Raw genomic sequence first — 13,199 nt, forward strand, 5'->3', positions numbered from 1 at the left:
GTACAATGGGAGTGAGTGATGTAATCTTCTAATGCGTGTGGTGAAAAGAAGGCGAAACCGTTGTTGTTTTTCTGCCTAAAATTGAAGCTATTTAATAAATCTTGATAAAGTTAAAAAACTGTTTTGATTTGTTTATTTTTGTTTTAATTGTTTCCCGTGAGTTTTCGAAATTCGTTCCAGCAGATTCTGTGGCTTCTAGTGCCGATATTATTTACGTGAAAAAATACTGTTTTGTTGTAAGGTCATTCACGAAATTGTTAACGGGTTGTACAACTCGATGTATTACATATCTTTCGGAATACTGCTAAAAGTGTAACTTTGTATTCCGCTCTTTACTTTTATCATTCTGTGGGAAAAGGCGGTGCAAAATTTTAACACGCGTTATTTGTTTTTGTTAGTTTCGCGTAATCTAATTTTCTCGCACATTTTGAAAAGAATATCCCACGCACATCAAATACTCGCGCAGTCTATTCGCAAAAAAAAAACTGTTTTTGCGCAACGAATTGGTCTGCAGAGCGTTCATTTTCCTACCTCGTCCCCAGGGTTCTTCTATGCTATGATATTCAATTTTGATGTATTTCGGAAGATGTTAGCGCCAAAGAAACAAGAAGCGCTAGGGACAAAGTATTGGATAGTTTAATTTTGCTTGAAACTTGCGAAATGCTTCGCAACCTTTTTTTTAATTCTAGTTGCCTTTTATAAGATGAACGAGAATATGGCGAAAAATTACCAGGTAATGTTTAATTCAATTCGAAAAGGCCTATTGGAAGTTATGGATAAGGCAAAATCCGTTCCTCGGTTATATTATTCAAAAAAATCGCAGGTCGGCTTAGGGTGAACATTTGTATTTTAATCCTTTAATTTACTATAAAATATTTTATACATACTTTATACAATTAGAAGCAGAATTCCTGGCTTATGTCCTTTAAATACTGAAAGGACATAAGCCAATTATAAAACGTAGATAACTGTTGTCTTATGTGAAAAACTAAATATTGTGAACTGGCTCACAGAAACCACTTTAGAAAGTTCTAAAATTACATCGTAACAAGATTTTGCGGTCAGCATAACAAGAAGAATTGAATAGTTAGGCAAAATAACCTTTGCTAAAAAAACAACTTTCCCGCAGCTTTGGCTATAATAAAAACACAAGAACCCGTCTGTCGGTTAACAGCAGACTCAGCGCAAAATACAGGTAAGCGATGTCACACAATGCATATAGGCGTAGTAACACCGTTTACAAAAGAATTTATTGCAACTTCCGAAAACAATCACTCAGCAATTTATTTTGTAGAATAAGTTTGCAAAACTCATTGTCAGTTTAAGAGCATGTGAAAGCCTGTGTTACATTGAATTACAAGGTTTAGCTAGCTACCTTACACTACGTTTAACATTAAAAAACGATTTGAAAATTTTGTTGCAGCAACTGTATTTGCCTGTTTTCGATTTTGGCCCTGGTCTAGCCAGCCAGCGATCTGGCTAACAGCAGTCACAACCCCATGTGAGTGGAAATCAGATTGGCGAACAAAAATAAATAATGTTGGCTGAGATAAAAAGCTCCTATGTAAAACTCAGAAAATTCCTCAAAGGAATAGCCGCACCTCAAAAATCTCCATTCGTAGATGAAATCTTAAAGCTGGTTTGTTTCAGGTTTATATATGGTTAGAGAACGTGACAATATACTTACCCCTTAAGTAAAACAGTATACAAAAACAAGCATTACAAGAGTAAAAAGCTTTTAGAAGAAAAAAAAGGTAAAACAGGGACTTACAAAGTTTTCACCGACCACGACTTGTGTTACCATCTTCTTAGACTGTTTCTTTCGCCATTCGCCATAGCGTAAAAAAATTAAAAGTGCGATTCGATAATACACGCGCGAAAAAATAATTTAACACTAGGAAAACGCAGGCAACAAAATTTAAAACATGCTGACTTATTAATGAATTCGCAGCTGCCCAAATGCACCGACAACAGGAAGAAAAAATAAAGTCTCCTTCGCATGGTATTAAAAGGGTCCGTATTTTTGTGTTTCCGCAAAACGCCTTTTTTCTCGCTCACAAACAGACATACGGCTATTATTATAGAGATGTCAAAAATGAAAAATCTGCCAAAATAACCTCTTTCATAAAAATATCCACTGCTCGACTAACATTTTTTATCAATTTTTTGAACATATCTCATAGTAAGGAATCCTTTCTCTTTTATGTTTTTGTAAGAAAATCCGTCATCTTTATAGTAAATCGTTGGGTATATTATGACGCGTGAATAAATTATGTATTCAAAAGATATTTCAAGAAACAGTTGGCAGAAAAAAGAAACTACTGTCGAAATGAGTTATTATATTTTGCCACTGTCACGGATTACTATTCACAAAGTAAGCCTAGAAAACTCAAAAAAGTATAAGTTACATGCAAACGGATTTATGCTTTACTCATTTCTACCAAAAACTTTAAAGCAGATAATAGCAGCCAAGACATAAGAGTTGTAATAAGAACCAAAAGCTTTAACCCGATTTGCACTAGCATAAGTTTTTGTTAAATATTCTTCAATAGGCTTAAAAAGTACACTTGCAGTTTCTTCGTCTCAGATAAAGTATTTGGTTGTGAAAGTGGCACACATTTGATTTATAATCTCTCAATTCTTATTTCAATGAAGACAATTTCTGTTAATATTGTCTTTACATATACGTCTGTTTTTTGTTATGCTGTTCTACAAACGTTTCTATTTATATAGCTCTCACACGTGGGAATTATTTGAATCTATACCATTTCACAGATCAAAGTTATGACAATAGAAAATAATGCCAATTTCTATGGCGCCAACTTGACTTCTTAATTTATTCAGAAAAACTTAATATAAATCTTAAAAGATGAGTCCACGATTTTTTTTATAGGGATATACTTTATGGAGATATCAGGCTGAAATTTCAGGTGAAAAGCAATATGTCTTGATTAGAATAAGAATTATTACCAGGCTGGTCATAATTCTGATGTTTATGTAATAACGCGTGCATTTTGACAACGAAAAAACCATTTTCAAAATTTTCAAAAGACCCGTAAAACAGCTTCTTAAGCCCTGCAACACAATCTTAACATCATTGATTCCCCTCGCATACCTTTTAAGTTTGATACAGTCAATGCAAAATATTTTATTGCTAACGGAGCATGGCCATATTGTGAACCAAAGCCAGGTTATCTGGTCGGTAAATTTTAGCACCCGCACAATGCTTTACGTTGATTTTGGTAGCAGCAATAAGAATTTACTATCACATGTGCGATAGAGCACTATTAAAAATTCAAAAATCACAAAATTGCACAACCACAGCAAGGTCATTTTTTTTAGTAATAGGGTTAAACATAAAGACATAAGTTATGAGCGCATTCTTTTCTTTTTTGTTTATTCACAAATTGGTGAGAATATTTGTTTAATTCTGTATGCGATCATTTTTATGCTTGTTGTGAAAAAGTTGAAAGAGGCGCACTTTACATCAAATTCTTAGGCGGGCCGTAATGCAAATAGTGTTCGGAGCGCGCATCCTTGCCATGTTCGAGATACAACCATGCAGTTCTCCGAGCTTGCCTTCATATGTTTCGCACGAGTGCAGTTTGTGCGAGATGCAAAGGAAGAAGTGATCAAACAAGAAAAAGCTTTTCTCTTTTCGATCTTGTTTATATTAAGTTGACTTCACTACATTGCGAGCTATTTAGTTTCCTTATTATAACTCGCTGATTAATATTTCAGCAGGTCATTACATCATAGGCTTTTCAGCGTTGTGAAGCCTTGTTCAACTTTGTTACCTCTTGTTTCTTGACCTCGCTGTGACTGCGATTCACGTAAATAATGTAATTGTTTTTGGTTTCGAATAATGATACCTGCAGAGAGTCCTATTGAGCATGTATTGGAATACGTTATTGTAAATCCAAAAGAAATGATTAGCGTCACCTAAACAGCACTTTATTTGAAGAATATGTGAGTTCTTTCACTTTCTTGTTGCCGCTATATTGTTTTTTGGAAACAACTATGTTTTGTATGTTGACTATAAAGTTGCGTATGCTCTAACTGTTGGACAACAATCTCGTTCCCCGTGGTCGAATAACACCTTTCGGAAGTTATTTAATCATGCTTTCTCGCCAACGTCTGTACAAATACCCAGTATGCCGATTTCAACGGTAACTTGGTCTAACCCCTTTCCATTATTATTGCCATGATGAATAAAACTTCTGTTTGCGACTTTTCTTTTTACACATTTCAGTGCTTTGATTGGCTGTCGCAATATTACGATAAAAAACTAGGGTTTGTTTATATCATTTTTGAGACGGCGTGGACGATGAAAGATGCAATAATTTGTTACCAATGGTGCACATGCTTGATTAGTTTTTTCGGCGTATAACCTCATTTATCAAATGCATCCTAAGGAGGTCCCTTGCTATGGTTTTGAAATTCAATGGACCAACAGTCAAACTTCATGCAAGAGGTTGTAAGAACTGATTACCTCATTACAGGAAATTAAGGAATCATGAAATTTACAATTCAAAAATTTACGTACGTGGTTTAAACGCAGAGCGTCTGAAATTTGCATTTTGGAAATAAAAAATTATTCTGTTTTTTTTTAAAAAAAATACATTACGGGTGAACAAAACTAACACGGATTGACAGAGTGTAGCGAAGAAGCATTTTTTTTATTTCAAAGTTGTCTTGTCTTTACTCAAATAAAAGGGTTAAATTAAAAATCGCTTCTAGCATGTTATGCCGCGCAACCCACCTTCTGCATAAACGAACACTCTTCGTATTAAAATTCTTAGATTTCCTATTCAATATACAATTTAAGCACAAAATCTAATTTTAAAAAGTTTAAAGTCACAAAATTAATGTATCATTTATTGAACTTTCAGTTGTAAAACTTATAATGCATAGAATTAAGCACTGTGATGTTCATTAATTTTGAAATTTCCTCATAGAGTTATTATCGCTTTTCTGACGTTTAATGAGGAAAATTAGCAAGAATATCGTCTGACATAGAATAATTTAAAATCATAAAATGCACGTTGCTGGGCTGTTTCTTCCCCAGAATAGCGATTAAACGTTTTTCTATATATTTATTTTTCCAATTGATGAGAATTAACTTAAACAGCAAAATTTTTTATGGAATCAGTTCTCTAAATTATAAAAATTAATTTATTATCAGTGTTACGATTTACCGCTTAAAACATCGCCACATGTATGCTAGACAAAAACCGCCGATTTTGTTGTTGTTTTGCTTCATAAAAGCCTGATCCTGGTAAAGTGATGGTAAAGGCGCTACAAAACGACTGTTAGATTTAGCCTTCATAGATTGTCACCAGCTATTACATCTAAAACGGTATGTGAACCCTGAGGATAAAAAAGATGTTTAATAAAAAATAATTTAAAGTGAAAGTTAAGTGGAGTGGGTCCAAGAGTCCAATAGAGAAAGCCTTACGACAGTGACTTATCAGAAACGGTTGGATAGGTTAAAGTGAACCGATTCAAAGGTCAGTTCCTTCCATCTGATTACAAGTTTTTTAAAGTTTTAAGTGAAATGCCATGTCTTCAGTGGTTGTGATTAGTTATTGTCTGCAAAAACTTTTAAATGTGTAGGTCTGATAATTATAAAAGTCTTATTTTATTTCAACTTCAGGTCAACTTTAGTTCTTAACATTTACATAGGAATTTCTTCGTAATTCGCCAATTGGCCAATTGTTGTTCTCAAATCAGCATAAACCCTAGGTTGAATAGCTTGAACATTAAGGTCTGCATAATTAAATGATGTTGTTCCTCCTACTTTATAATCTTCATCATCCTGATGCACAACAGGTTGAGATACTAGATAATGTTTATTACCAAAACCTGAATAAACACAATTTAACAATTTAATAGGTGATCCAACATTAAATATTTTTACTTAATCGAAAATAAAATTAAATAAAGTATTATAAACATATCATAATTTTTGAAAAATTTTTGTCTCACAATAAACTAACATCAATTTTTTATAAACAGAATGACAGCAAAAAATATTTTGCTTATGTCAGAACATTTCCTGTGACGTCAACGGAAGTTTGAAGTTTTTAGGTAAATTTCTTAAAAATCTAAAAATCGGTGTAATTACTTGCATCAACTATACAGAATGATTACCATTCATAAAATAAAGTTATGCTGCAATGTGCCAGTTTTAAGGATAATCCTCATGAAACATAAATTTTCCTGATTGTGAGGATTTCATACTAATTATGGGGTAGTTTTGAATTATAGCAAATATCTAAGACTGGGAGAGATTTTATTTCAAAATTTGGCGTGGCGGTGTCTAATAGATCAACATAAAAACTCATTAGCTATCATAGCCATGCAACATAGCTAGTAAAAATGACTTCTTAGAAAAACTGACTGAAAGGGGGGATCCCGCCCCCCATCGCAGTATATTTCGGGTTAAAACTAACAAAAAAGCTGCACGGGGAAAGTATACGCACCTAAATGGGCAATAAATGTTTCCTGAGTAAAACTATTCTAATTAAATATTTAAAATATTGCTTTTATTTAATCAAATTTTTCGCAAGCGCCTACTATAATATTACGCTAAATCGGGAGGATAAATCTTGATAAGTTCATTGAATAGATATTCATTGGACCTGTAATGTCTACTTAATGTAATCTACACAGCACGTGTTTATTTCTGCGAAGTTACTGTAGAAAGTTGATTGATTATGATCTTGCACGCTTAGTGCTTTCTCATCTTGGGTCAGAAAGCAGACTTTTCTATAAGAACGAAACTTGTTTCACATATTAAGACCCTTTCAATCTTGAAATAAGTGCGCTAAACACCATCTATACGTCTCAAGGCGATAAAGAACATAGATGATTTTTTAGTAAAAAAACAGGATGGGACTAGGTAAAGTTTTGGTACATATTGTTGACATGATAAATACTTACCGCTTTTACATATTTTCCTCCATTTAACCAGCATAATAATTACAACAACAAAAGCAAACGCCGCGATTTCTGAGATCATGACTGTATAAAGTACATTCTCACCTGGAAAATATGTAATACAAGTTTTTTACTATAATAATATCATATTTTTACACAAGCACAATGATCTAACAATATATCTATTGGTTTTTACATGAAATCCGATCGAAATGTATCCTTATGGAAGAAAACGTTTGTAACGAAGTTATTTTGGCAACATATGTTCAGGATTTCTATTACCTGGGGAGTAAGGTGACTAAGAAAAGAAGTTGTAAAAATACAAGAACAACTAATTTAATTTGTCGCTTATTCTTTCACACTAATCAAATGCTGGGAATGAAACAATACCCGACAACAGATAGTGGAAATTTACATATATTTTTATCGTTATAAATTTCGTAGGCTTTCCAACCAATCGTTACGGACAATAATTTATTACTTGTGAAATCGAAGATCGGCGTTGATAATTATGGGTGCAGCTTAGAATCGTTACTAATTCTAGATATTCTAATCATTTTACTTTGAATTTATTTTTTATTTTCTTGAGTATTTATAAATATAGGTGAAGTGATTACAATTGACAGAGAGAAAATGATGAAAATCTTTGGACGAAATAATCGACCTTTGAAGGGAACTCCGTCAATTCCTTTATTCTTGAAATGTGTTGTCTACATTTTTCATTCATTTTTTAATGTAACAACATAAAAAACTAAAAAACAAGACTCCACTTAAGTTTTTGGTTCTCTCGCTTCTTTTACTTGTACGACAAAACAAAGCAAGAATTATACAAAAGAGAACCTACCTTTTGAGGAGACAATATATTTTATAGTGTTACCCAATCACTTTTTTTATAGATACAGTTCTAATCTTAAAATATCGTATCGAAGGATAGCACATAAAATGATTGCTCGACGTTGTTATTATTGTCGTATTTGTTAACAACGATTCATCGTCAAGAAGCAATTTAAGTTGTACATCTAAACACATTTTATTCCCAGATGATGGATGTACCATACAACGCTGTAACATCCACTGCTTTCTGCTTTATAACTTAAATTCTGCGGGGTATCTATAAATTATTTTTATATTTTAGCTATGCATTAGTTATTCTTCATTTGAAATAATTTTGTGCCTATAGTGCTCACAATGGTATTAACGTTTAGACATATTATACTTAACAGAAATGGCGGTTTTTAGTTAAATGACTACACACTTTCAAGAACATCAATGGTTCTCTTCAGAATTTCCTGCGAATTGCAGCCTTTCAGAAAAGATTACGGGAGTTGAGCCACCTTCTTCAAAATCAAATAAAATATATTCCCTCGCATTAAATTTTTAGAAATTGATAAAAAATCCGAAATTCACGAAAAAATATTTAAGTAAAAGTAGATTTCGTTAAGGCATAATCATTATTGATCCTGCGGAGTTGTTACATCATGTAATGAAAAGAAAGAAACATCTAACTCTGAGATCGCCTTTTAACACCAACGCGTCATAAAGAGTAGTTATTTTGCTTTTTCAACCTTTTGATTTGGAGGGAAACATATACATATACATATACGTAAAAGTGTACGTGGGAAATGTAACGTAAAAGCGGACTATTTTTCAAAATTGGTTGATCCTGATCATTGGGAAATAACTCCAAATTTTTTCGTATTTTTGAACACTAAATGGTGACCATTGACTACGACAGGTTTGCTAACTTTATAACAAAAAGGTTGACCGTTTTAATTCAAAATATCCCGTACTTGGTACAGAGGCTGTAGATGTTTTTTCCCAAGACTGGCGTTTCAAAAATAATTTGTTCGTCCCCCTTTTACCTCTTCTTATCAAAGTGATAACCGCAATAAAGCGAAATCCGAGAGGTGCTTATTTTACCGCAATGGCCTTCTGCACAATGGGAATGGTTACAAGGGATTTATCCATGACTATTGGTTTGAGAGCAATACTTCTGGGATCTTGAAACAAGGCCATTTTAAACATTCTTTGTTAGACTTTTGTAGTTAAAGTCAATTGCTGACTTCGCAAATTGAACGGCGTTTAAACATTTTGAATGTTAAAAACCAGGTTTTCAAGAGAACAGATTCTGAATTTTGAAAACTAGGTTTTCTAGTTCTTAGCTTTGAAAACTAATTTTGAAAACATCTGATGAGAGAGGCTTCTAATATCATGGATTTACATGTATACATTTATGTCATTCCACTTACAGTATTGCAAATACAGTCGAAAATTCACAACTCAAGTCTCTTGCTGAAACTTTGGACGACGTGCTCCTAGATGGTCGTTCAGAGAACACAATAAAGAAATACCAATCTTATTTAAATAAATGGAGAAAATGGTGCGATTGTCAGCCTAATACAGTCCGGCGAATCTTTCAATGCTATCGAAAGTAGCTATTACGTAATAAAATATTTTCACAATATTTCTAGTTACGCAGATCCTACGAATACGATATTGTCCGGATACATTTTGGATGCAGCTAAACGAATCTGCCACCATCCGAAAAAGAAGAAACAGCTGTCACTGTGGATCAGATCCACGAAATTTATAAGACGCTATAAGGTGATTAAATTAAGTAGTAATTAAGTAATTAAGTAAGTAACGGGAAGTTTTAACGTCCTTTGGGATTCCATCCTAACGGTTGGCTCTTCCTCCCCTCCGACTGTAACTATGTTACATTCCCGCCAGAGATACGTATAGCATTGCTCTAAATTGCTTGCCTGCCACACAATCCGGTTAGCGGTAAGTAGATAGCACCAAATGGGCTGACAACACCGCATTTAAAGTGCGCCGGAGTGGGGACTCGAACCTGAAACCTTATTATAACAAGTCGAATGCGCTACCACTACACCATCTCCGCTCCATATTAATTTATTAGATCTTACAAACTTTACGATGATGATATTAGCATTTTCTGGGTTTCGTAGAAATAACGAGGTTATAAATCTAAAACTGTCAGATGTTAATTTCAAAGAATCCCATGTCAAGCTTTTTATTGAAAAATCAAAAACCGATCAATTTCGTGACGGATCCCGGGTGTTTAATTTTAAAAAGTCATCTGACATATGTCCTGTTAAAATTCTAAGGAAGTATATCAACATGGCCTGCATCAACGACCATGAAGAGTTTCTTTTCCGGCCAATGAACTTTTGCAAAACCTCTGCAACATATTATATTAGAAAAACAAATACACCAATTTCATATGCAACAGCTGATCTGCAATCCTGAAATATATTGAAAATATCGGTTAGACGAAAATCTGTTTGCGACGTATAGCTTCCGGCGAAGTGGTGCTACTGTAGCAGCCAATAGAAATGTAAATGATCGCCTCTTTCAAAATCAAGGCAGATGGAAACCTGTAAATGCGAAAAACGGTTATGTTGACTACAGTATTGAGAAATTGCTAGCTATCTGTGACATTAAGGCTAGACCTGTAAATATTTTATTTGCATTTTAGCGATATACCTTGTTGCTGCTGCTACTATAAGTGATAAAGAAATAGACATAACAATAAATAAAGTTATTTTCGTTTGAGGTACGATTTAGGAAATGAATGAATTTATTTTGTTCTTTGGCGCGCCTTTATCACGTGTCCTTGTCTTTTTACGGGTGTATCGTCTTAAAAAATAAAAACTCAATTTTTTAATACTATTTGTTCTAAATTTCAGAAATAGTTAGGTTTGGAAATAAAAACAAAAATCAAAACTTGTCAAGCGCAATGCTAAAACTTATATAATCCCATATCGTCCTTGAAAATTGCGAAAATGCAACGGCTTAATATACCTCAAGAGGAAAAGAGCGCAAGTGTTGCAGACATAACCCAAGAGGCACACCATGTTCTACAGACAAATGTTGCTAGTCACTGCTACGTCATGACATCGGCCACATCATTACAACGTCGCATCGACGTCCTAATATCCGACGTCGTATTTCGGCAATAAACCGACGTTGATCCAACGTCAGAATTTTCAACGTCGCATATTGACCATAACCCGGCCTCGAATTGACGTTAGGTTATCAGAAGCCGGATTTATACTTCAACACGACGTTGTACCAATGTCGCATTAACGCATTATTCAATAACTCTTCCAGGGAAAAATTATTCTTAAAATTCTTTTAGAAAAATAAAAAATGGTTTTTACAAATGCAATAACTGACGGAGTTTTGGAGATTTTACGAGGGATACGTTCTTATTATAATTTTAATTTTAAGAGGGAAAGTGCAAAGGTTTCCAGTTCAAATTTACAATAGATATGACGAAACCATGTGATAAAAATTATGCCATTTAATTTGTTAAGACATCGTACTTTCGAACGAGAAATAGTTCGAACGGAAAAAGAAGTCGCTTCGAATTTAAAAATAAACACAACGTTTTTCTCTTTACCAAAGAAAGTTGAAATTGCAAACGTTTTAAAATTTATTTGTTGACGATTTTAGCGCGAAAGAAACTGACACATATATAACATATGTGTCAGTTTCTTTCGCCCTAAAATCGTTGTGTATTAATTTCTAGCATTTGCTGTTGGTAAACTATTGTAGATTCTTTTTTACTAACATATAGAAGAAAAGGAAGAAAGGGAATCCGTTTTAAGAAGAAGAAGCAGTAAGTATTTCTAGCTACTTTATAAATAACATTGTGTATAGGCACATCAATTGAAAACTGTAGAATCTGTAAATATATATTTCTTTGAACACCTAGCTTTACAATTACACATCTTGTCATTTCGGAGAGGTGTTCTTATATAAAAACCATATATCTTCGCTCTGTGACAAATTCTCCTTGCAATTTATAACACTAGTTGATCATATTTTAATACATTCATTTTCTTTCTACAGAAAATAGAAGAAAAAGTCAATGAAAAATGTGTGATAAAAAATATTCATGCTTGGGGACATAAAGTTATTGTAAATAAATATCAGTTATCAAGTGTGATTCTAGTGTAATATAACGAGTGTGAATACTAGTTGATTATAAAAGAAAAAAATTTTATAAATCACTTTTCTTTTTAATGAGCCTCTTTGCTACGTCTGTTAACATCGCAGCTAAGTCGCTGTAACGTCGGTTAACTTCGCAGTAATACGTCTGTAAAAGGTCGCAGACGTCTATACAACGTAGCCACGACAGCGATAGGAGGTTATGCTCTGACGTCGTACAGACGGCGCGACTTTCCATACTGATGTTGGTCGGACGTCGTACCGAGTTAAACTCGACGTTGCTACGACGTCTTTGCGACGTTGCTGTGTTGGCTGAAAATGAACTCCATACTTTAGATAGTGACTGCCAATTTACTTGTTTTTTTTATTAACATTCATTGATTCTGCACGTGTAAATGAAACGTTTAAAATTTTGCAAAACCACATCATGCATGACTATATTTTGTTTCAGAAATGTTGCATTTCTTTATTTTGGGAATGCCCTGCCTCGAAAGAGGAATACCTTAATACAAAATTGAAATCTATATTGTAGTACCAGACTTTTGGTGTAGCGCGAACCATGTTCGTGCTACAAACACTGTTAGTTCTTCTGACATTGTGGAGTACTAATGCTGCAGGAGTTACAAACGAACAGTTTTTTGCAGATAAAATTTCAACGAAACAGGTTTATAGTTTTGATTTTATTTTACATCTTCGTAATTTCAAATAGCTTTACTTTTCTATCACTTATCCAAGCCATGACACCACAAAAGCAGACATAGTTGTATAAGCAGATATTTATAAAAGTTGTCGATAAAGTCCGTAATGTTGTTTGAAGTAACTTTCGGTGTTATCGTGTATTGATATATTTTACATTTCCTGGCATGGTTTTTCTGTGACAAAGTGAGATTATTATTTAGTTGTCATAGCAACTATTTATTATTTTCTGAAAGGAGTCAAACAAAATAATTAAACATGTCCATTACTTTAGTATTTTAAGTAATTGCCTATTAATAAAAATATGGAAAATGCATTACTTGGACTAATCCAATGTATTAGATTGCTACGTCACAAAACCTTTCTCCTGAAACGAGCTCTAAATTTTACATTAGAATATTTTCAAGTCAGAGTACGGATATTCTATTTTAAGAAGAAAATATTTTAACAAAAATTGTGGAAATGCCGATCGGTACGAAAGTTTCCATTAAAAGCGCTCTTCTGCAGGCATTGCATTACGAAATATAATGTTTGTGGGATGATGCAGCTGGGTTAACTAACTTAGCTCACAAAAGTAAATTGAA

The sequence above is a fragment of the Hydractinia symbiolongicarpus genome, chromosome 3 (assembly GCF_029227915.1).
Source record: "Hydractinia symbiolongicarpus strain clone_291-10 chromosome 3, HSymV2.1, whole genome shotgun sequence".
NCBI classification, from domain to species: Eukaryota; Metazoa; Cnidaria; class Hydrozoa; order Anthoathecata; family Hydractiniidae; genus Hydractinia; species Hydractinia symbiolongicarpus.